This window comes from Athene noctua, chromosome 4, assembly GCF_965140245.1.
Source record: "Athene noctua chromosome 4, bAthNoc1.hap1.1, whole genome shotgun sequence".
Taxonomy (NCBI): Eukaryota; Metazoa; Chordata; class Aves; order Strigiformes; family Strigidae; genus Athene; species Athene noctua.
The window spans coordinates 78724649-78736420 of NC_134040.1; positions in this window are offsets into that span (position 1 = coordinate 78724649).

Consider the following 11772-nt stretch of genomic DNA (forward strand, 5'->3'; position numbering starts at 1 on the left):
GGTGTAGTTTTCACTGTGTTCATATGGTAGCTATTCATTGTTGGGTAATTACCTTGTTTTATTTTTCTATTTATTTATCAAATAAATCAAACTAATAAAAATCCAGCCCACGATTGCCATGGGAACACTCCAACAAGGACAGATGCAGTGTATAGCTGCGAGGAAAGAAAGCAGGCTTCAACTTTATTAAATTATACACAAAGCAATCAATACGACTTAACACAAACAGCCCTTGCAGGCTCTGCACTAACCAGCCAGAAGGCTCAACCAGTAACTTTAGAGCCTCTTGCAATACCAAACGTTAACAACCACCATGCCAAGTTTCTGTAAAGGCATATGCTCCAGAACGCAGCCTTTCTTGCCATTCCCTTGTGTCCTTCTAAAGGGAATCCCAGAAATTGTATAGACTACTTTTCCATGCCATAGATACACCAATGCCAGGTACTTTTTTCCCTTCCCTAAATCTGGTAGATCTGTGTTGAATACTTGCTCTGTCAATCCCAGAATTTGCATTGAAAATTTAGTCCTAGTTAAAATAATACATGTAGACAATTTCGAACAGTTTCTGAAAGCAGAAATCCAGTTGCAAAAAAATCTGAATTGTTGTTTAGCTTAACTTAGTCACCATCTCTGCGAAGATGGATGATGAGAAAGGAAAATAGAAAGCAGAGAGGAGAGGAGATTAAAGCGATAAAGGGCCTACAAAGCTCATAGCAATTTTTCTCCTTAATTTCCTCATATTCAAGGTAATGCCACCGAGAGAAAGCCAACAAAAAGAATTACATGCACTGCCCAGACTGTATTTGTAAAAGGCAGTCTCATCACTCCTTATCCTTTGTATCGCCGGCAGTGAGGGTTGTCTTTCTGGACACTGCAGGGAGAGAAGGTGCCAGGCATTTGATTAGGCCAGATCACAGTCTCCTTAAGTCCCCCAGCTGGGAGCCATCTGGCACTAACTCACTCTGTGCAGGTCATCCTTTCTACTGCAATGCCTTCCCACCTGCCAGAGTGCTGTGATTATCCTCCCTGCTCACATCCTCTTCTTAAACTTGTCCCAGCAGTGCTTACAAAACACTCCGCCCCATCATTGCAGAGTTAGGAACAGGCCCAATCTCCTTTCTGCCCTGGGCATCCTGAGGCAATCCTAAGATTTCTTTTCTTTATTCCTAGTCCTCTTCTGATGACAGTTTATCAGGAATCAGCTCTGTGATTAAACAGTACCTATACTGATTGAGAACTTTGCAGAATAAAAGATAATGTTCTTTTGCCTTGCTCCCTCTACCTATACTCTGCCTGCTTCTGGGATTATTCACTTCTTCATCTCCAGTACCAGTCAGCATCATCTCCAGTCCCTAGCCAGAAAGCCATACTTGGCTCTGCCTGGCAGAACTGCAGCACTGAGTGTGCAATGTCAAACCAGGCAGCCACCGATCTTCCCTGTTCAAGTTATTTAAGCCACCACTGGGTGATACCTCTTGTGACATTGTTCATCCAGGACAGCTATCCAGCTTCTACTCACACTCTCTTGCAGCATCTCCAGGACAGAGCTTGGCTCTGTTCCTAATATCTTTGCCTTGTCTACTCTGCCTATAAGAAATCCTACATGGTGGCATTCCTTCCCTTCGCTGTTCTCCCATGCATGTGGATATGCATAGGTGCATTTAGATAAGCTTTTCTCAACTACAGAAACTGTGCCTCCTTTATAAATGCAAATAATGTGCCATCTGGATTGCATTATTCCTATTGCATTTCTCAGCACTTTGTGTTCACAGTTACAATTACATTGCACACCAGAGTAACTGTCTGGCAAATTATGCCACTGCTGCAATGTAAGGAAGGCTCGTGATTGTGATACATTGAAACAATCTTTTAATTAATAAACAAATGCAACTCCAACTTGGAAGGGGTTGTGTTCTCTTCCGTGATTTCTGCTTTGAACTTTCTGAATGGAAGTGGGTGCAGAGTGAGGCACTGTTGCTTCCTACTGCAACCTATTTAGGTTGTTATTTGTCTTTTCCTCCTCCATGAAGTATTTAAGTGAAGACTTAAGAGTAATATCGTTATTGCTAACAAGGTCATGTCCTCCATTGCAATGCACAAGCACATAGTTACAGATAAATTGAGCACTGACTGATTTACCTTTACAATACTATTAAGTTAGTGCAACTTAATTCTTAATTCTCATCTCTTCTGATCAAATAGTTTTAGGTAATTTAAAGTAACAAATCAATTGTTTCCTTTCTGCTTAAGCCTCTAAAGTATATTTCATGCTTGAGGCTGAAGTACTGATGAGTGGCATTTGTTAGCAAAACAGAGTTTTCCAGCATTTGGTTCACTTTTCTTTTTGTTGAACCTCATTATGGCCCGCCAGCTATCATAAATGAGACACCATAGTGCTGTAAGTGAAAGGTGTTTCTCATTTAAGCATAGGCTCGTGAGGAAGACGGCCTGCACAGGGAACCTGAGGAAGGTGCTTACTTTCTTCATTATAGTATTTGGTTCCAGTGAGGACTGGTCCAGTAGATCAGGATGCTTGCAAAGAGGCAATTCCTAGAAGAGCAGAGCCAAAAATAAAAAGTACTGTTAAAGCAGTGTCAAATCTGAGGAAGTGCTGATCTGGAACCTAACTTTACAGTGACTCCTAGCCTCAGTGTGGAACCAAAATCCAAGCTCTGAAAAGCCTTGAACTCTGCAAGTTCACATCTGGGTCCAATCAGACAGTTCAAGCCCATTTCCAAGCAGAAGGCAAACTGAAAGGCATGTGGTATGCTGGGGAGACAAACCGCAGATGTTTATTGTGCTCTTGCGCCCTTAGCAATTGTTTTAATGGGCTGGAGCTCCTAGGAGACCATTTGACTTTTGCTCATGTCTATACTATTCTCTTATAATGCTGACTGCGCAGAAGCCTGAAGCTGTCAACAATCTGCTTCCCATGTTATTTCAAGGAAAGAACAGTGAAATGACATCTGATCTGTTGAAAGAGGATGGGGAGGGGGATGTTTCTAAAATATAAAGCAACAACAAAAATCTGTATGGAATTGATATTCCAATCAATACCTTCTGCCCCTTTGGAAAGCATAAGAGTCTGAAACACAGGTTTCCCCTTCTCTGTTGCAACAACTATCCATTAAAAATGTCTAGTACTCACTTTGCCAAGACCACATTGTCAGTAAGTGTTTTGAAGCTCTGCAATAATGATTATTGTGCAGTATTGCATTTTAATAATTCAAATAAACCATGGAACATTATGATCTCTACAGCTAAGTAAATACTTGTTGCAACTTCAGCCTTGGAAAGCATCCTCCATTTCAGTAGAATTGTCTCTTTGCAGAAAGGAGCATTTTGAAACCACTGCTTGCTTTCACAAAGAGCAGCCCTGGCTGCTGCTGGTCTCCTCTGGTCTGTGCAGAGGAAAGAATCTGTGTTTGTGAAGATCATCATGCAAGAACTGTAGTTAAGTGATCATTTGTTTGCTCTCTGTTGTACTGTAAGACCTGTGCAAGCAAGAAGATCCATCCATATGCATTGTGCATTTAATTCCTTTCCTTTACTCTTCAGTCACTAAAATAGAATTTGGAATTGGAACCTAGACGGTGCCAACAAGAAACACCTCCTGTTCAGGCAGGAGTGACTCCAGGGCATTTCATTTTTTAAATGGCCCTACAGGAACCTGATTTGAACACAGAGAATGTGAACTGCAGAAATTACTGGGGTAAGGTATTAACACTAGCCATGATTTTCACTAGTTCTTCTTATATCCAGAAGCCAAACTGCAGCAGAGAATGAAAGGACCATCCTTCCTCATTGAGATGAAGCACAGATGGCTTTGAGAGAGGCTTTGTAAAGGGCACTAGTAAAGGATGAGTGGATCAGGAGAAGAAGAAAGTAAAGAAATGCTACAATTTTGCAGGAATGAGTAGAGCCCTCCAGGAAAGAACAAGAAAAAATTAAAAGAGAAAATAGAGGACAGGATTAAAAAAAGTGTGATTACTCAAGGCCATTGGTTTCAGAGGGAGAAGATTTAGAAAATGTATTGCTTAGTCTAGAAAGTCCACTAGGAAAGGCTGTCAAACATGGATGTCAGCTACATAAAAATACACTGTTAGTATTGTTCAGCTGGACTAACGTATGGCACAGAAATCCCTGGACCTTCCTAGTCACTGGGAATTTTACAGACTACTTAAAAGGCATGAGGATTTCACATACTGTTTTGCCCTAAACACAACCTGTTGTGGCCACTGAGATTTAGATAGTAACAAAAGTGCAAATTCTCAAAAAGTGAATGAAAAGGTTTTCTCTTGCTGAGAATTTGAAGCATTTTATTTTTTTGCAGTTCTTATATGAATATGACAATGCAGAGGCTCATTTCTCTATTACCCACCTTAAAAGTATGTATATTTGTGTTGGAAAATTCCACTGCTAAAAGTTTGGTGAGGCCATCTGCTCTATTTAGAGTGAAACAGTAAAGACAAAGGACATTTTCTAATCTGCTAAATCATGTAGCCCAAGGATCTCTCCACTGTTATGTATGTGGTTTTCTACAACCCTCAAAAGATAAGATTAGATTAGATGGAATATTATCAGAACTAGAATCACAAATGTATCACTAGAAAATGAAAGAAGTTGCCATCTATTAAAGTGCAACAAAACTACTAAACAGGAAAGGGATGACTGGCTACAATAAATCAAAGCTAAATAAGGTTTTCAATCTATGTGGGTTTTTATTTATAGCAGAGAACTGAATAGGCTAATATTTTTCATGAGATTTGCATAAATATGTTCTTTTACTGTCTGCTAGGTCAAACAGAGCCCTGGTAGGTGCAGACAGAATTCCCCTGGCTTCTGGGAAGTCAAAGTAACCATGCTTCTGAGGAATATGTTGCTCTGACAAACAGCAGAGTCAAAAGTACTCTATGACAGGTAGAAAATTTGCATTTCCATTAGTGAGGCCTTTGTCAAATGAAATCCCTAAAGGCAATGAAGAATGTGTGTGGAAGGAAAATGGAGTGTATTAATTTACCCCACCCCCCCAAAAAAATTTCACTGTATAGTTCAATGAAACGTAAGTTAAGATAAAAGGCAGAAGAAAAAGATTTACATTCCAGGGGGCCGTACAATAAACGGATATAGTGATTTATGCATGCTTTTGCCACAGGATAGCCCAGAAAAGAAATGCTTTTAGATAGCTTGGCTGGCTGGTAATTTATCAAGGACTCAATTCTATCCTGCTCAAAATTAACAGCTGCTCGAGTAATGCCATTAAGATGTACTGAGTTAGGGCACAGGAATCCAACTGAGTCTGCACCTGAGCCACTTTGCTCCTCGGAAAAACCTGGCTTAGATGCTCTACCGCTTCCAAAAATGAGCCCAGTTTTTACTTTTTTAAAAGTTTATCAAAATATGGATACACTTTAAAGGATAGTGCTTCATCTTTTTGGCTGTTGTCTTTTAGAAATTAATTTAAATATTATTGATTTTAATGAGGTTCCTATTCTTTTATGCTCTGTGATCCCTGTTTTTCATGGATGAAATTCTTACTAGAAATTATCAGATCATCAGTGGAATTACAGATAAAATTATACTATTTAATGTGAATAAAAATGTCAGAAATTGGTCCTAAGTTTAATTGGGCCAGCCTTTAAAACACATTAATATTATCACAACTAACCCTGATCATGTTAGGATGTCTATATCCTGCATTAGGTCTTCATTTATAGTCAAGATACTCATCATCAAGGGTCCCTGTATCTTGAGACTGATTGAATTAAATTCACAGATTTGGCATAAGGAATGCCCAAAGAAACATAATATTATTAGTTGATATTGAGTTTGCCAGATATGTTTGAGCATTTCAGGAGAACGTGCATCATAAAAACTAACTTAAGACCATACAGAATTCATGTTTTCAAATCTTACTAGTTTATCACTGAGTTCTTGCCTGCCACAGCCCATCCCACTGAGAGCTGGCCCCTTCCTCAGTATTATCTGCCCTCCTGACACCCCTTCCTTTATTCTGGTGCACATGGCTGTATAGCATGTTAGCTGAACTTGTTGCAGTCCTTACCAAAATTTACTTTAGCTTATCTGCATTACTGTATCTCTGCAACACCAACTGTTTGCCTGGACTTTCACATTCAGGTGTGAAAACAGGATGCCAGCTCCCAGGCATTCAGGGAGAATACTTCTGCATTTGTGTGCACTCTCCATAGCTTTAGGAGTACCTGCATTCTCTTTACCAAGTCAGCTAATGAAAGTACATTTCTTTCTCCAAGCAGTCTTTTCAGGAAGAGCTCAAATATTTACATGCAGAACTCTCACAGGTTGACTCTATTGACCACAGCTCAGACAACTGTCAAATAAAATTATAGTAATTCTTGGATAGGTATTCTTCTAGTTTATTCCTCCTCTTGTATACAGTAATGTTGTACTGGCATGAGTGGTGCTTGTAAACTATTCCATCAAAGGAAAATCCAAAAGCTTGTCCCCACCCAAACAGTCATATTGGAACAAACATGAGTTAACTGGGTTCAGAAGCATAAATCCTAATAATATATTCTCCTTCAATGGGATTTCTGCTCTGAAGTAATCTACGAGCTTTCAGAAAGTCTTTCCAGGAATAAATGAATAGGTTGTGTGACCATCACACCCCCCCAAATGAAAACTGCAACCCTACGAGAGTGAGAGTGTATGTTCTGAGCAGCAAACATGTCCACAATGAAGCTGTGTTTTTCAAACATTAAGAAGTATCTCCCCAAATGAATTAAAGAACTGAGAGACCATGCACACTGGGTAGCATCCTATTTTCTATTTGTTCAGAAGCAGGTGTGAATTGCTTTCATTATGCTTTTATATAAACCAGTAGGTTTTAACAGGCTCTACTAAGTATTACTTCCTGGTTTGGGCTCTTTCTGCCTCTGCACTTATTTATTCCTGCCTCACTAACTTTATTGCTAGCAAAGTTTTTCAGCATTTCTTTCCTTTTTTCTCTCCCCTTTTTATACAGCAATAAATATTATTCAATTCAACAAATGCATACAAATGGTTTCCATTAGAATTTTAATCTACTCGCAAAATGAAAGAAAAGCTTTGTATAAATCTTTTTAAATTACCAGAACATAAATTCAGACAGGGACATCTCCACCTAGGCTGAGCTGGGGAGTTCACAGCCTGCTGTCCTTGTTCATAAATTAATTGAGGTCTCTAGTTGCTGTAAATGAACAGTGCATCCTGCAAAAGATCATATCTGTCAAGATTGCAGATTGGTTTCTAGTAGAGTTTGCAAAAGTCAGTGCGCACAATGCTTTCATTATGTCTATGAGTATGGCTTCCCAACTGGAAAGAAATGTGTGTTTTGTTCTGTTGGGCCAAGATTTACAGAAAGCAATTTTCCTCCATGCTCCAGCTATGACAAACCTACTGAAAAATGTCATTTCATGACTTCTTTCATTCAGTCACCTTTTTACTGACAAATATATATTCTTTCTGCTCCATGTGTACGCACCAACTGTGACATTTAATGGCCAAGGAAGGTTAATCACAGGTGAGTACATATCCCTCTTGGATATTGCAAGCTATAGTGCATTCACCGCCACTTCTCCATTATAAAGTAAGCATGGCTTTAGCTGGCTCACACAACTACCTGTTTTATATTACAAATTCATAAATTTTTTAAGAGGCTCGCTAAGATTCTGAGCACCAGCCAGCATACCCATGAATACCTCTTAGGTGTCTTAAATTACATTAAGGTTGTGACAGAGCGTGAAGAGAGTCAGAGGCAAGGTGGATATTATTGAGTCCTCAGTATCATTTTGCTTCTTCCTCTTTGACTTTGCACTGTGAATCTGCAGGGATGTGAGGGGTGGAGTAGAGAAAAGACAGAGCATCAGATCCCAGAGTTTGGGAAGAGAAGGTAGAGAAGGTGATTTTGTTTTCATTTGTTTTTTTTTTTTCCCATCAGTGCTGTATTTGACAATGGTGGCAGGGACACATAAACACCTGTTGGTAAGAGTTTAGAAATTAAAAGGAGGGTAGGACTGACCATACTAGCTCTACACAAAGGAGTAGAATTGGTACTATTTCAATTTACAATAAGGGACTCAATTTACAGTAAGGGACTTACTTTACAATAAGGGACTAAAACTCAAACACAGCACAAGCACACATTTCCTTCCTTGCCTCTGTCGCCTGTGCTGGCCCTGTAGAGGAAGAAGCCCCCAATCATCTTAATGCCAACATTTCACTCCTACCTCTCCTCTTTAAGAGAACAAAAATCTCCCTGTTTAGGTGACCTGAGTATTGCCCAACACCTGTGTGGCTGTTCTCTGGAAACAATAGCAAGCCATCATACCAACCCTTTAAATGATGGGGAGATTGGCCACAACTACAAACACCAGTTGAAGAGAGATCTTGGCCATCTCGGTACACAAAAGACTGGCAAGGCAGGGCTAGAAGGGCACAGTATGGCACTTTGTTCTGTAAATACACACACAGCCTTTCAAAGAATGCAGATTATTTACGTGCTAAAAGTTAATGTGGCTGTTAATCTCTATTTAAAGGCTTCTGCCTTAGCCTAATAGTGCCAACTAGTTATGGTCCATGAAACGAAGGTGGCTGCCAGCCACAAGAGCCAAATATATACTAGAAATTAATTATTTACTTGGCAGGCTCAGCAGTGACTTTATTATCAAAGCAATTTGGGCAATTTAGCTGTTTTATTAAATACTCAGTAGTTCTGACCTGTGTCACACAGGTGAGATTTGGCATCCCCGTGTCATGATGCTGCCTCTTCCCATCGTGAGTCAGGAGTACCATGTTGTCAAACTCTTCTCCAGGAAAAATACATGCAGGTGCAAACATCAGCAGTTGTCCTGGTAGTCTAGTTTAAAAAGTATTTAAAATAAGTATTTAAAATGTACATCAGCTCTGCGCTGGACTCACACAACAGGAGGAAAATTTCAGACTGGAAGTTTTTATTGCAAGAAATTACAGACTCTTGAAGATGTGGATTGCAGTGGAAACCCTGATAACAGGTTTACTGTAGCAGGGACAAGTTAATATGGTGTGAAACAAAATCCCTCCTAAGCAAATACTCATGTCAACATTTTCTGTTATATCAGCCTACACCTGATGTATACTAGCGTATAGGTATGTACATCACTCCACTGAACAGCAACAGAAAACTGAAAAGGAAAAAAGAGAGAGAAAAGAAGAAACCTTCAAGGACCTGTTAGTTTGGTACAAATCAAACTGCAGAGATTCTTGTTCAACGATTATTTGGTCCCCAAAGCTGTTGCTGTTGTTGCTGTTACAGGCTGCAGTGATGCTATCAGAAAACAATTCCTCCAAATATTTAATTTTCCTCCTTCCTTTATTTTAACATACTGTCCCTAGTTACAGTCTTTTGAAGTGAGTAGTCCCTCCCTATAACTTCAAATATTTGGAAACATCTCAGTGCCATTTTAGGCATCATTTAATGAGATTACCCATTTCAAGTTTTCCCCTCATTCCTGGGTTCCTAATCCTTATTATGCCCTATCTGTATTACTCAAAGCAGAAACTGCCCTAGACAGGACCCTAACACTTAGCAGAGTGCAGAACACCTAGCAGAACAGTCCTGTGAGGAAGGATAACTTCTCCACAACAGACATAGTCCAAAAGTCATGCTTGTTTTTTGAGCTACTGTGTCCCATTGCAAACTCATTTATTGTGTACTACTGACTAACTCTTACACTACTTAATAACTTTTTCCAAAATTTCTCCCTCTCAGGGTGTTTCAGATTATTTTTCCCCAGCTTCAGTAATTTTCTTTTCTTTCTTGTGTCCAGGTGGAGAATGGCAGAAGAGTGGTTAAGGAGTCTTGCAGTGAACTCAGCCTTGAGGGCAATTACCTGTGTGAGCCTGGAGCAAGACCCAATCCGCCCAACTATTCATTCATGCTGAGAAAGTCTAACACAGTTGAACACCACACCTTCCTCAGACACAACTGATGAGAGAAACTATCACACTTCAGACACATTAGTCTCATGTACCACCTTGGTTAGTAAATGTTTGACCTTGATTTGTTCACAATCTAAGACAGGAAGGAAAAAAGTCAATGAAACTTAACAACACTCTTTCCCTCCCTGTTCCCTTTTCCTACTAGGGATCAGCTGTGAATAACTTTTCCCTGGTATTTACCTTCAGGTGACTAAGGTACATCCTAAATAGACCACACAAAACTGTAATCTAGAAACAACAAACTGTGATGCAGAATATCAACCAAACAGTAACTGCCTGAATTTACAGGAAAACAATTCTCATAAAATGATGTTATATATTTGTTCATCAAATTGGGTGCAGGTTTAACACTGATTTGTAGTCTACAATGCTAATCCCCATTAAAGTCTCCAGCTAAATGGATCATACGTATATTTGATTAGTTTGCAGACAGTTCCAATGGTCCAGAGAAGTCCCCTAATGAAGGTCTTGCCAACCGAATGGATCAAAACCCCATCAGCTCGAATGACTGGCATCAATCCCTTCCCACCTTTGTTTCCAGCAACAGCGTCACATATTAATTTCCATATTAATAACTGAGCATCTAATGACCACAATATCTGAGGTAATTACAGAGTAATGTACAAGGAAATAATTTTGGTTTTTACATTATTTTGGGGTTTTTTTTTAGATGGTAAATATATGTGACTATCACAACACTTTTATTAAGAGACATGTAAGAGGAGAGCTAGCTCAACACAACTGGTGCACGTGTTTCTGTCCTATAAGCATTCTTATGAAGTGGCAGAGGAAGGAATTTGAGGATCTTGATTCCCAAAACATTGCCAAAATTAAGGAAGGGTGCTCTGTGTGTGTGTCCAAAGAGTATTAGAGGAGTATTAGAGGGATTCTTTGTCAAGAAACTGCATTTCTTTACGGCAATTTTCCCACTATTGCTGTCTGAGTTGTTATAATAACCTCTACTTCACTGAAGCTTCCATCTGTAGTTTTCAACAGAAACAGGAGTCAGGAAGCCCAATTTAGGAAATCAATCTACACCTTTACCAGTGCAGAAACACGGGCTGGAGCACCATCCCACTTCAGGAGCTCACATTAAACTGTGCTGGCAGCAGGACATAACACTGTACTGCTGGGCACCTGTTCTTATCAGCGTGGGTAAATTTGGAACAAAAATACTACAGAAAGAGAAATCTTTTGAATACTGTACTGTTCTCATTTAAAAGGAGAGAAATATAGGATTTTAGTGCATTGCTGAAGGGACATGAAGAGACAGCTTTCATGTGACATGGAAGACTACACTAATCACCAGTGTCCAGCCCCTAGCAAGCAATTAATCTCTCTCTCAATCTACCTTTTAAATGAAAGGTTCCTGCTCTCTCTGAAGTTATTGGATTATATTCTGACAATAAAGTTAAATTACGCAAGGAGTATCTAGAATATTTCATCACAAAATCAATGTGCATTATTTTAAATTTTGCTTTCTTCCTCATAACTTGCATACACACACACTGATCTATGAAAGTTTGTGTTCAGTAAGAACACAATTTCAAAAAGCTGCTCCTGCTGCCTCAAGGAAAATACTGAAATATATTCTAAGACAGAAATAATTCTATTTATCAATCATTTTTCTTCCTCACCTCTTTGCTATTTAGAATATTTGCATGAAAATGGGATCTTTATTTCCCAAGAGTTCATCAGCTGCTCCTGCTATGATATAATTTCCATGGATACCGATTGTTTGTGATGTTGCAAGTATATGACTAAAGGATAAGGAAT